General features: G+C 40.2%; 1 long non-coding RNA gene across 1 annotated transcript in view; it reads left to right on the top strand.

Annotated features, from left to right (window-relative positions):
• The window catches only part of LOC108446385, a 254,649-nt gene extending 246,398 nt beyond the window's left edge, over nucleotides 1-8,251 (top strand). The window contains exons 12-13 of the long non-coding RNA XR_001861558.1: nucleotides 3,815-7,325; nucleotides 7,563-8,251. This is a non-coding gene — a long non-coding RNA (uncharacterized LOC108446385). The remainder of the gene's footprint in view (nucleotides 1-3,814; nucleotides 7,326-7,562) is intronic.
• Nucleotides 8,252-14,244: the final 5,993 nt, after the last annotated feature.

Here is a 14,244-nt window from a genome sequence, read left to right as displayed (position 1 = left end):
TCCATCTGGATGCTCCCCTCCTTTCTTCATCTAGCACTTACTGCATGAATGCTACCATAAAGGTACCACGAGACGGTGCTAAGAGCACAAATGGATCTCATTAATTGTTTTAGGAATGAGAAATGAAAGAGCAGTGACACTGTGGAGGCATTAAGGGACAGAAGAATCATGGCATGAGCAACAAAACCCTGTCAATCCTCTTGGTGCAACCCTCCCTCTGCTTTTCATTCAGCCTGGGCACTGCTCTCTGGACATGAGCTCCCACCATGGCAGCAGTGGCCCCTACCTGCTGCTGGCACCCTGTCCCCTGCCATCAGCTTCTGTGACCAATGCCCAGTCAAGCTGCTGGGCAGGCAGAAGTCCAGCCTGGAATTGGCCACTGCTGCATCTTTGGGTGTCACCAGCACTAAAAATGGAATGGCCCTTCCATAGCTATCCAGTGCCAGCATCCTTCCATCTTTAATGCAGTTGGCCCAAGAAAACTTGACATTGAGAGCAATGTTAGCTAGGATTGATGTTGCTGTGATGCTGTAAAATCTTTAGTGAAATGGGGTTTGTAGCTGCTAATACCCCTTTTCTCCTCCTAGGCAAGACAACACCACCCCATTGCACAACCTGTGCTAAGAGTTACCAGCCCAGCTGTGCAGGGCATCGCCATGCAAGGCTCTGCGCTGGGCTGGGCTGCTCACAGTGCCACGCCAACCTGCCTGTGATCCACTCTAGCTGGGCTAGTGCAAAAATCCCAGCTCTTTGCAGTAAGATTTAAATTCTGGTTTGTAGAGAATATGGAGAATCGTTGTGTGTCACAGTCCACTATAAAAACTTACTGCTTCCCCAAACAATTAAGGTCTTTAGGAGACAATCAGCAAACTGACTTATTTCTCCTGTAAACAGGAAAAACACATCCCTTACTGCTGCAGAGGTTCCTAAATGAAGCACAGCTGGATGGCTGCCAGTAAAGCCTTAGTATAGTAGTTGGCTGGGGAACAAGGATGCCCTGGCAACCACGTGTTTGTTAGTGAGGATGCTGCGTAATTTTTAACAAATGGTTGTGAGCTAAGGCTGGGGGTGGAGGTGTGATGAGGAGGGAGGTCTGCTTCCCAGAGATTTACACAGGAGCTGCTGCAGAGAAGGTAAGCACTCTCCATGGAAAGCAGTGCTGGAACAATGGAATCATAGATGTTTAAGGCTAAAGAGCCTTCAACAATTTTGCAGGTGTACTTAACTCTTTCTTCTATCGGCTTGAAGCTACAAATGTGACACGGTGCCTCACCATCACAGGACAGATCTAAGGGAACATTATGCAGGCTCCTTTTGAAAATAACAAAAATTAAAGCTTACAGAGAGAAAGGGTGAAAAAGCTGGGTTATGAACTGTGATTAGTTTGGACTGCACCAACATATGCTCGATCCCTGATTTAGTTTTGTAGCTTCAATCTCTTCCTCTGTGTAAGTAAATGTGCATCAGTGCATTAGTAGTTAAGGAATAATTATAATTCTAACATAGGTACTGATGCTTTTTCTTGCTCTCCTAAAAAGCTAGGTCAGGTCACTTCTTGTGTACTGAGGAAGAAAGGTAAGTTCTTTTCAGAAAATTGCTACACATCATTTGTTGATCTCACCCTGGGGCAAAGGTCTCCAGGGTAAAGGTTTTCATGCTTTCATAAATCTAAACTTCTGAGGAAGACAATAATGGACAGACAAGTGTCTTAAATTAACATTTAAGATTACAACTGCAGATTACCATTGCAGTTGCAGCTATTAGCTGAGGCCTTGCAAACATGTTCATTAATTCTGTCTACTAGTAACAGCCCCAAACCTACGGCAGCTCTTTGTGAGGGCAGGTGAGTTCTGGTGACCTTGCACACGTATTCAGCTGGTGGTTCCTCTTCCAAATCTTTGCACAACAGGAATGGTCACTGCTAAGGAACAGATGTGTTTAACCTCACAAAAAGCTCCAGTTCATTGGGCTCGGGAACAAACTCAGGGGCACCTCTCATGTATTTCATAGAGATGGTGTAAAACTCATTATTTGATAGTATTAGTTAGTATTTACAAAGTATTTTAAATTCCCAGAGAAATCATTATAAAGTTGTTGTAGACATTATTATTGCTATTACTGTCAGGAACAATATTGTGTTTTATAATCTACACAAACACTAATATTGTTTTGTTTCTTAAGAGTACTTATGTGCTTTATAAAATGTCATGTATTGTTCTCTGTGTCCTCTGATCCACAGTAACTTCATAATGATAAGAAATATTGACATTTGGGGATTATTTTTTACTGTCTTTTTTTAATACAGACTTCCATGGAGGATTTGCTAATGGTATATGTGTGTGTTTGAATTAAACCCTTTAATGCTAGGGGAGGAGATCAGTTTGACATGGAATTCAACAGCTGTTGTTTCTTTAAGGAGAAAAGGCCTGCTGGATTTAAGTGTTTGAGTATATCTGGTTGACTGAACAGTTTCCTCAAGGAAGTATTCATTCAGTCAATGTCCTGAAGGGTTAAGAAAACAGAAACCCATAATGTTACTGGGTTGTTGTTAGGTACGTTGCCAAGGGAACCCTAGCTGGAATGTTTAAATGTGTTGTTTCTCCCCAAACCCACAGGAGTGGAGCTTGAGTGTCTTGGTGTGCCCTAATCCTCACAATTAGTTTCTGTGTGGTAGGGGGGCTTATGGGGCTGATCAGACTAAATACCTGTCATGACATTGGGTAACATTCCCACCATGCTGGGCAGAGTGGGTTTAGCATCATACTCATCACTTAGGGGAATCACAACCAAAAGCAGAAAAGGGAGTATCTTAAAAGCCTCCTTTTTTGCTTCTCCCTGAACCTGTGGATTTCTTTTAGTAATGCATATTACGGAAATTAATGATCCCCAAGGAGGTCTCCTTAAGACTTTGGTAAGAGAAATCATGACACTGATCTTGACTCAGATCCTTAATATCTGTATTGTTTTGTCCCACATGCCATTTAATTTGCTTCACTGGTGTAAAGCTGGAGGAACTTCTGTTGGAAATGACCATTTCAACAGAAGAGGCAAATTTTAGCCTTGTTTCCATGTAAAGGCTGGGCTCTTGCACTGCAACAGATTTTTTCAGCAGAAAGCCTAATCAAGCACTCCTTATTTCCAGATAATTGCTGTAAGAAAAATGCCTAAATGTATCTGTAGAGGTCAACTGTGCCATACATATTTCAAGAAGCTGGGAACAACCCTCCCAAAGCCTTCCATTGGGCCATCACTCTCAAATGTTGGGCCTGTTCTACCACCATGGTTTTTTCATGGATGGTTGGTGGCACTCAATTGAGTCAAAACTAGCTAAGCAGCACTCCATCCCTTGTTGAGTGTCAAACATTTTTCCTAGCACAAACTGATCCACACTTTGACCCATTTATGTATTTCTTCTGGTATGTGGCAGGATTTGCATTCAGTGGAATGTTTTCACTTTTATACTTGTACCCCCTCCTATCACTCAACATAATGTTTTTAATATGATCCAAGATAATTCTGTCTTAATATACTTTGAGCCAAGTTTAGTTCCAATGGATGTGGAAAACACAGATTACCTCCTCCTTGCAGCAGCCTCTCAAGCGCAAAAGCTCAATGCTTTCCCAAGGCATGGTTTCTAAACACCTGATAATTCTTGTTGCCTCCTAAGCAGGACCCACAGCTTGAAATGGAGACATCCTGAGATAGAGGAAGTTCTCCAGCTGGTCAGTGTTGGGGCAGATTATGCACTTTTTATCTACAAAAGTCCTGTGTACACATCCTGTTGTGAAGTTTCCTTTTTGTGTTCTTTTCTCAGTATGAAACCATTGATCAACAGGCCAAGAGGCCTTTCTTTCTACATCCAGATAAAACAGTGAGCTTAGGCTTCGTCATGTCCTGGGGTCCTCATCCTCCAGTTGTCCACACTGGGAGTCATCTGAACTGCAAAACACTGAGGAAGACTGGTTCACACCTGGCTCTTCTACAGACGATGATTTCAAAACTTCTTTCAAGTTCTTAGATTTTTAAAAGTTGGGAAACCAGAGTAGAATCCTGGGGAGTCAATGCTTCCATCAGTGCTCAGAGGCCAAAAGTCCTATTTCCACCAGGATCAGAATGAGTGGACAGTGCTGAAGCTTAGGAATGCTGACAGCACACGTTTCCCAGCTGTGATGAATCTCATGATTTAAAATAAAAGAACAAAGGAATAAAAGCCAAAGCTTGATCAATGATTTCTGTGTCTCTTTTACTCCATGACTTTTGATATGGTGATGCAAAGAGGGACAACTCACAAGAATTAATTTTTTGGTTTATTCTATTACCTATTTTTGTGAATTCTGAAACTCATGCACAAGTTAGTTTGACCAGGCATTTCTGCACAGTTTTGAAAGTTTTATGTTGGGCTGGACTGAGGTGCATTGGCAGGAGCTGAATGTGGTTTGCCTACAATCTTGTTGGCTCAGGTTTGTACTTCATTACCCAGATTTATTTATGTTTTTATTTAAAATAGTCTCTTAGAAGTCTCTTTAGGTATTCTCAGGTCTTGTAAACTGAATGCAAAACAGAAGCTACTATTTGAGCTGAGTCCACTATGTAAAAGACAAAGAACCTATTAAAAGCCCTATAAAAAGCAGTGTAACCAAAGCCCTGCACTCCTCAGAAGAGTTATTCCTGCAATGGGTGCTAAACTCCAGAGCCCTAATGATGGGGCACTCCTTACCTCTTTTCCTTTGCCATTTGCAACCACAAGGTGAGGATGAGCAAAAATCTGCCTTTTTCCTTTTATTAGGTGCAGGAAACTTTTGTTTTGGCAGTGCTTCTTTTTGTCATTCACAGAGTTTGTTTTTCTCTTGATTTTTTTGTGAGCTTTTTATTTCCTGTCAGAATGTGGAGGAGAAAGCTGTTCTAGTCTGTAAGTTATGCGCCCCTTACAGTGCCCCTTAGTTACACAGCACAAGGAAAAGAGAAACAGAATCCATGGCACCGTGCAGAAATGCTGCACTATATAGTTTGCCCTGGTTAAACATTCCCAGAAAGGGAATAACACAACGCTGTGGAGCTCCTGAATGTCTTTTGGCCTTTGTGCTGCAGAGGTGCAGGCATTTAGGGTTAAACTGAAACAGTGCTGGATTCTGGGCAAATTAGTTTTCAGACCTGAGCTACGTAGATCAGAATTATTTCCTTTTCGTATTACCACAACCCTATCTCCTCCACACCTGAAATAAGTGGCATCTGGAACCTTGAAAAGCAATATGCAACAGCTGTGTGAGAATTTAATTTGATACAGCCACATGCCCCCATCTTCAGCCACCTTTTTTGATCTTTCTTCAAACAACTTAAAATATATCTACAAAATAATGCTGAAGGTCTTGTATGTACAGATTTTTGTAAAAAATACATACATACAATACAGTATGTAATTCTGTCATTTTTTGCCTTGTCTTCTCCACATGCAGAGAGATGTCAAAGTGGAAAAGAAAGAATGGTTATTTATTCACATTTTTCGAAGCCTGCAAGAGGAAAGAGTTGCATTTTTAGATTGAGTTTGGGATGGTCTCACTTTCTCCTCAGCACTGATCTTATAATTCACTTTATCTTGTTCTGAAACATTTTGGTGAGGGAACATGAGCACTGACTCTAGTCAGCTCCTTTTAGCTGCTGGGGTTTTCTGAATTCTCCCTCAGTACATTCATGACTAGTGGTGCCTAATGACAATGGATCAAACCATTACACTTAAAAAGCAGCTTACATGAAATTTGAATGTGCATCTGTAGTTTGTGAATCTTGCATCAGCTGCTTTTTCTTTGCCGCTAATATTTGAACCTTGCACATTCCTACGAATCTATGCATATGCTTTAAAGATCCACCTTCAAGATCAAACCCTTTATCTGTTTATACTTATGCTTATCCTTAAAGCATCATGTAGACTTTAGAGCTGCAAGGACTGCTCAAAGCTAACTTTGTCTCTGAGAGGCTAAGTCCATGCAAAACACTGGATAGTAGTGCAGGTTCTGGTTGTGCTCAAAATCAACTGCAAGTCTGAGACAACAGGATTTTAATAATGTAAACAAGAAAAAAAGAGTCCTATTCATTAAAGTGCATGTTGGAGTTGCTTGGTAGCTGAGAACAAGTTTCTACGGCAAATGTACCACTAACTAACAGAAAAGCTCTTTCTGATTTTTAAATATTATTGTAAACTCTGAATTATGGTTTATCTGCTATTCTACCTATTAATAACTTTCTATTATGTTCAATTAATTAGTTATTGGAAAAACACCAAGGCCAGCACTCGTACAACAAATCAAACCTTTCAGCACCATCAGATGCTAGGGATGCTGGCACACATCTGCCTTTTCTGCCAACAGCACAACAACAACAACCCCAGCAGAACCATTGCCTTTGGTTAGCCCCTGGATTTTTACACTAGGATTTGTTCAGTTGATATAAAATGGTAATTCAGGCAGTCCAAGTCAACACTACAGGGGGCCTCTATAGGGGAAAACACAGCCCCTAAACAGGCTTCCAGAGTCCCCCCCTCAGGTTCAGAATGCGATTTTAACCATCCCTAAGACGAACCCCCCACCAACTTTTACAGAGGCCACCCTCTGCTCACAAAACCTAGTCCCTTCCCTGAAGGCATTCGGGATCCTTTGAAATGGAAAATTTATGCTGTACTGAAATAGTTCATACTATAATAAACAACTAGTGCCATCATTCTGCTGGTATTCAGAGCGCAATTAAACCTGAACCTCATGTGAGGACTCCATTTGGGGTAGAAGGTGGTGCTGTGGGGAGGACAGGTAGCTCACCCCAAGAATCTTTCCTACTGCAGCAGGTTTTACTGCTTGTCCTCCCTGCCCCTGCAGTGAACAGCCCCCTTCTCCCTCCCCACATTTTCACAAGGCACGGGGGCTTGTGGGGGATTATATAACTTATAGGTCAATTTGTTGTTTGGGCAGAAGAATGTGGTATGTTGGCCGAAGCTGTTTGTTTGCTTAAGTTCTCAGAGTTCAATGAGGTCATTTTCTCATCTTCCCTGTGTTTTCTGTATTTTCCACAGACCTGCCAGCCTCAAACAACACCCTCTTTCTTCGCATTAGAAATGGAAACACGTCCTCTGCAGGAATTTTCCACTTAATAGCTCCTGCTTTCCTACCGGGGGCCTCAGTGCACCACCACTGCAATGCTGTATTTCTTTCCACTGCAGTTTGACATTTTGCAGCCAGAACAACGAACGGCATTCACTCCATCCTGATTTTTGAAAAACATATCTCTACAGGCCCACAGAACGCACCCAGTGCAGCAATCACCAGGGGAAAATGGCAAAGGTACTTAAACATCATTACATGTCACTGAGGATATGACATTGTCTGGTAAAAATGCTCTTTTATACAGTTGCTTTTCCTTACTTCCCATTCCTCCGCCCTCCAACCCTTTATACACACACACAGACACCAAAGCCCCTGCTCTTCTAATACCAGCCACTCTCTTGTTCTACACTTGGTTGTAATTGTTTGCCTTTGTGAATTATTTCCTTTGCATAATATTTGCAAACTGCATATCAGGTCCTGACACTGTGAGGAGCAGAAATGCACATTGCAGATAATCTGAGCAGTAAACAAGAAGCCTGCTTTAAAATGCATCAAGTGACCTGTCTGAAGGCAGCAATATTTGCAGATTGTTTACTGCTGAGATGCAGTGATGTCGCTGAAATGCAGCAGCCTGAAGACTGGAGCAAAATGGGATCTCAGACACTCGGTCAAGCACAACCGAGTCAAGCAATTTTTTTATTTGTTGTTTGCATTCTGCTTTTTTTTAAGTTAGAATTGTATTATAAATTATTAAAAGCTGTTTTCCAAAAATCTCTTTGCTGTGTCTATGAAAAAAAATTTAATTCCTTTACAGGGAGCAAAATGAATGGAAGTAAACATGTTTATTGCTAGAAGGAAGGTTTCCCCTGTCTGCGCAGTGGTAGAGTCTCAGACAGCAAGGTCCCAGTAGGTCAGACTGGCACATTGAATTGCGTATCAAATGAAACTGGTATTCTGGAAAAAGGGTGGAAAGAGGAAGAGGGGTGTTAGTGAGGAGGTTGCTCAGGCCAAGAGGGTGGGCCACTGAAAAACAACAAGTTAAAAAATAGGATTGATGATTTGCAGGACACCTAGGGTATTTCTTTCAAGGGGTATTACTTCCACTTTTAACCAGGAACAAGAGCTAGAAGAAAAAAAGCGGCAGGAGCTGACAGCTTTGCGCTGATCAAAGGGACAGAGCATTGAATGCCTTCTTTCGCTAGCTATTTATTAGAGAGAGAGAGAAGGGCTCCTTTGCCATTCTACTTAGGAGAGAAGGGATTAAAGATCAAAAAAAAGAGGGAGACCGGCATGAGTTCTTTGTTCAGAAAATATTTCTCTTTTTTTTTTTATGGTGTGCCGTGCTGTCCACTACAAGACGAAAACACCATTTCTTTTTATAGCATTGCTCCCTTTCTTTTCTCACTGACCAAAATTTCTAGCGATAAACAATTCCAGTAGCTTTTATTTTTTAATATAAAGAAGGCTCCCTTTGGGAAACTTAGTTAACTGTCTTTTAGCCTGATTAACCTAGGAAATAAAGTTTAAATGCACTGCTGGGATTCTATTAGGATCATCAGTTCATACAGATAACAGCAAAAGGTGTTAAAATGCACTTCACTGGTGCAAGTGATCTCATGTCGTAAAAATGATTATCCCCAGCAGAACAGGGAAGGATTAAGGGGCCATGTCTACATCTGGGAAACTCCATAAGTGTTTTATTAGCATTAATACATGTATTAATCACACAGACACAAAAAAAAGGGCCCGTCAGGATGGTGGCAAATGGCACAGTGCATTAAACCCACTCTCTTAAGTCAGTGGAATGTGAGCATCTTTATTCTTAGAATTGCAATAAAGCTGTTAAGTAGTATGAATGAAGTTAGGGAAAGCCTGCTTGTATGATTGTGGATCATTGTGGATTACCTAAAAAGAGAGACTGCTTCTAAAGTAAGGCACTGCCACTGCAGAGACTTTGAAGAAATATGAGGTAAATTTAGTGTCCTAGCCCCAAATCTGTTGAACTACACTGTGGATGTTTGATCGCAGTGACCTAACTGCTCATTTATATTCCAATTTCTGTTATGTGGATCAGAAAGAAAAGGTCTGTCCATGTCCCATGCTTCTGCTCCCTCCTCTGCTTCTTAGTTCAGGTTGCTGCTTCCCAGCATGAGTGAGAGTCAGGCTAAATGGCCGTGTAAGCATGGCTGAGGTAACACTGATCAAAACAAATACTGTTGATCAGACCTGTGAATAATTCAGCAGATGATCACTGTGGGGTTTGAGATGAGCAGCATTTTCCACATTTTCATTCCATTTCCATTTGCAGCCCCTAAATTTTGTTTCATCTTGATAGCAACCAAAAATAAAAAATGAAGCACTGCCAAATATGTGGTGATTTTACAGCCAGCTTTTTATAAGGCCTATTGCCAGCATTAGGCTAGCAAAACCAATACATGGTGATGATATTTAGGGTTCTTTTTGATCTCCAACCTTCACCACTACCAAAACAAATCCAAGACCTTTAGTGGAGATTAGGAATGCAACTCTTGCAAAAAAAAAAGTGCTCGTGTTTTTGCTTGTAGTCTCTTTTCAGCTCCACTATGTTTGTTGACAATCACCATACTAGAGCAGCATCTAGGAAAGTCTTGATAAAAACTACTTTAGCACCATGATAGATGTGGTAGTGAGACATATTACTGACTTCATTGCTAAAAATATAGTTATACATGTTGAAATCCTGTCAAGAAGTTGCCTCTTTCATTCCAATATTATACACTTCTCTTTCAGTGGATATTTGGAGTATTGTGTATGTCTGTCACCACAGCAGTGACATTTGTTCTTTTGTTCCTCAAAGTGTCACCTGCCTATCAAGATATCTAAGATAAGTAGGACTGGGAAAATTTGTTGAATCATCATGCACAGGCTTTTTTCTGCCAGCAGATGCATTACATGAGACACTTATATTGATGTGGAATAGCAATAGAAGTCAGCTTCCCTGTCTGCAAAGTTAAAGAAATTATCACTTGCCTTACAAGGATATTTTAGTAATTCCTTCACAGCATTAGGTGGACAGATGGACTGTAAAACCAGTCAGTCCCTGATACTGCAGGGCTGTTCTTAGAGTTCACAGTGTTGCAAAGGACTTTGAGGAGGAAGGGGACTCTGTGAATAGTAAGCATTTTAAGTGCCATAGTATTTTGAGCATGCATAGCTACCTTACTTGAATGCCCTCAAAGCTTGAAAAAAAACTTAACTGAGAGCCTAGTAAGTAGCCAGGTGACAAAAGAGACAGGAAATAGGATGCTAGAAAAGTGGAAATCAACGTCTAAACAGGGAGGCAAAGAAGAAATGAAAAACCAAGCCTATTAAAACACAGAGGGGTTTTTAGAAGTGACACCATTCTGACAGAAGATCAACACTGTTTCAAATATACTGTATTTCTCCACCCACCCCTGAGTAGATCTTAAGTGTCCTTCACTGCTTTGGAGTCAGATTTCAAGCCAAAATGTCTGTGTTACTAGTTTTGCAAGTGCTACCACTAATTGAAACCACATAATGTTGCAGATCTGAAAAAAGGCAGGCAGGGCATCCCTGCTGAAAAGCTACCCAGCAGGACAACCCCTTTGTTCTCTTTTAAAATAAACGAATTCAAGGGAAATGTTGTCTAAATCATTGCTTCTAAATGTATACAGAATTTCCTCCCTTCTCCCTCTCCATTTTCCTGATCAGCTATCAAAGGACTTCGCTATTCTTGTAAACTGCAAAAATGGTTTTAATATGCATGCTTGTCATTTCTAGGTGTATAAATTTTGCTTTTGCAGGGATTTTACATGGCACATATTGTGATCACCTGTGGGTAGGGTAGTTAATTAGCAGTCCAGGTCCTATTTCATTTAATTTATACTGCAGCAATTTAAACTAGGAGAATGATCACAGCCACACTCAGTAGTTTAACTCCTTCCTGTCAAAGTTGTTTTAGTAATTATATTTTGGTTGTAAGTTTTCAGAAAGCTTTTACAGTGCTTGTTTTCTAGCCATGTAAGCTACCTCCCTTCTCAGCTCCCCTCAGTCCTGGCTGTTTGTCCTTCTGGGTACTGTTGGCTGCATTCCATTAAGAAATTAGAAAGGATGCAGCTGTCATTATTTTGTCAATCGTAAAATCTAAGACATGGAAAAAGTCTTAGGAAGGCAGGGGAGTCATGTAACTTCTATTGAGAAAACAGATTATTCCTCAATACTTTCAACAGTACTTTCACTTGACCTAAAAGGAAAACTTTTATGTGGTGGACTTTTATGATCGAGGCTTGGATTTCCCCCAGTGGATCACTGAGATGCGTGCACACAAACATCACTTTATACCTGGTCTGGAAATTCACAAAAGCCACCCTCAGCACTTCTTGGGGAAGAACTCATATAATTTCATTTTGAGCCTCATCATCATTAAGAATTCTGGGTCTATAGCAATCATTTAGCTACATACATTAACATCTGGGACATAGATAACGTGCCTGCAGCCCAGAACAAAAGCATCCAAATCAAAACATATTTCTTGTCACAATGACTGGAAAAACAATAGCATGTAACTGGTAATGTGCACGTAAGTTGTTCACTTGCAGCTTGGCAATGAAGGCTTTGCTCCCTGTGTGCCCTTTTTAAACTGGTCCTATTTTACAGTGACTCTGAGATTTAGAAAGACTTCCAGGGATGTAAGGACTTTAAAAAATCCTGCTTTTGTTTTTCTCTCTGAATAGATACAAGAAAAATAATTTCACTGTAATGTCAAGATTCCACAAAAAGTTGTGCAGTTTTGCCATTAGAATTTTGATTCCAAAGTAGTAGACAAATAAGTTAGTTCTTGCTTTTCACTACTGTAAGAGAGCTGGCCTTTACTGATACTGCTAGTATTGCCAGTTAATCATATTCTCATCAGACATGCATTACAATTTAAAATGAAATAACTTCATAAATTCCTATGAGTTTCTGTATGTCTGCTACAGATTATACACCGAAGATCAAACTTTTAACATCTGTTCATGCTGGAAAATATTTTTGTACATGTGTTTTCTTGGCTAAAAATTCTTATTTAAGTATGTCAAATAATTTGGTACTTATGAAAAATTCCTTCCTGACCAGTGTTCATCTTTTTTGTGTGTATGGAAGCACAAATCTCAACAGTTACATCACTTTTAACTTAAACAGCTGGTGGCAGTGTAATTATTTATTTTCTTGAGTCCATGGCCTTTGGAGACACAGATTTCCAGTCACTGGTTAGTTTCCAAGTAGTGGGAAACCTTTTGTAAAACATGGCACTTCCAAAAGAGGAGGGAGGGCTTTTCATTAGAATAAGAAAAGTGTCTGTGGATTGTGTTTGAAGATACAATGTATGATTAATGATTCTCTATTCACTGGAAAACAGCAACTCTTATTAAGTGAAATGAGAGTGCATCAGAGTAAAATGCAGCCTGATTGAAAAAAAGAACTGAGCCTAGGAAATCCAAGCATCAACTTTTTTTTCTGGGCAGTGAAAAACAATGTAGATGTATTAGGCTTAAATTTCCAGTGAAGAAGCCAGATATATTTTGTTGCTTTTTCTGCACTATATAGATTGGTCCTGAATTCTGCCAAGGCTTGCATGTTGCTTGTCTGGGCTAATGAGTAAGTTATCAAAATACAAGATTTATGACAGCAGTCAAGGAATTAATGAGCAGAGTTCTGAGGGCTAAGGAAGCCTTTGCAAATCCCCAAAATAGAGAGAAATCTCTGCTTGAATCATCTTCTGTTGTGAGTTGGTATGGCATCTGCTGCTCCAAGTCTAAAAGTGGAATGAATAGACAAAGAGTTTCAGATGTACAAGCTATGCTTAATCACCAAATAATAACAAATAGGAACTCCCAACAGCCCTCTGTGAGATCACGTTCAAATTAGCTACACATTCAAGTTTTAGAGCAACAATTTCCTCACTTCTATTTATGGGAAAACTGTAGTATATATACCAGCCACAGAACTTCAGCACCACATGGCATGGATGATTTCCTAGTTGACTCACCCTCTATATTGCTTCATGCATGGTCTTTTAGGAGCTTTTTTTCAATGACGCTCACTGTAAAGCTCTTCTCAAGAGCACCTCCTGGCCAACTTTTGGATGGAAAGAACAAAAAAACTGTCAGATATTTCATGGTGCCTCAGAGAAATGTTTTGACTGTGAGCATTTGTATATTAGTCCCGGCTATATGTATTTTCTTCCTGTGTTTTCATGTCAAACTGTGTCAGATGAGGCAGAGAAGAGTTTGATTTCTACATAGTGTTTGTCATACTGAAATTATTCCACTAGACATAGGCAAGTTATGAGTTATCAGAGGCTGTTAAGTGTGCTTAGTGGGTAAGCTGAACAGAAAAGTCAAGTTGTGGTTAATAATAATTCACATAAAACCCAGACAATGAGAACTCTTGTTTGAGTGGGAGAGTAGGAAAATCTCAGCCGTAGACTCAGAGTATATCGCTATACCCCTGACTTTTTTTTCTTTCATTCTTTCCTCCCTCACCAAAACTCCCTCTTGGTTTTTAAAACTCAAAGAGCAGCAATCCAAACTTTTCATCTGCTCCTTAACGTGCCTTTTTCTCATTTAGGCAGCCGTAAAATAGTGCACTTTGCTGCATAAAGGATGAAGTGTATTAGGAGTAGATTTCAAAGGTATCAGACACCTAAAAAATACAGTTAGGATCACAGCAGGATTTTTAAAAGGTATAAGCAGAAGTGGGAATTACATGCCCTTTTGCTTTTTTAGCTGCCCACAAAATTAAAAAGGAGCAAAACAAAAAAAATCCTGCTTTATTTCCTCTTGAGGGTCACTGGTCCAAGACCTATTTACAGAGAAGCTGGGCTGAATCATTTAGGTTAAGAGGAAACTAGAATAGTAATTAGAAATAGTGGAACTTCTTTTACTATTTCAGAAATATTGGGCCCATTCTGCAGAACAAGATGTGTGTCCTGTCACTTGTGGTAGAACCCCTCCAGCACAGCTCCACAAATACCTCCTCCATTGTATCTGGGGCCCTCCGATTGCATTCTGCTCGTGACACACATTTACATCCTGGGTACTAATGAAAGTAAAGCAAGGCTCCAAAAATATCACACCAGCAGCAATTAATCTATTAATACAAATACTGTTCTTTG

This window comes from Corvus brachyrhynchos, unplaced genomic scaffold, assembly GCF_000691975.1.
Source record: "Corvus brachyrhynchos isolate BGI_N302 unplaced genomic scaffold, ASM69197v1 scaffold435, whole genome shotgun sequence".
NCBI lineage: Eukaryota > Metazoa > Chordata > Aves > Passeriformes > Corvidae > Corvus > Corvus brachyrhynchos.
Note: the sequence above shows the minus strand (reverse complement) of the source record. Positions and strands in the feature narration are given on the sequence as shown.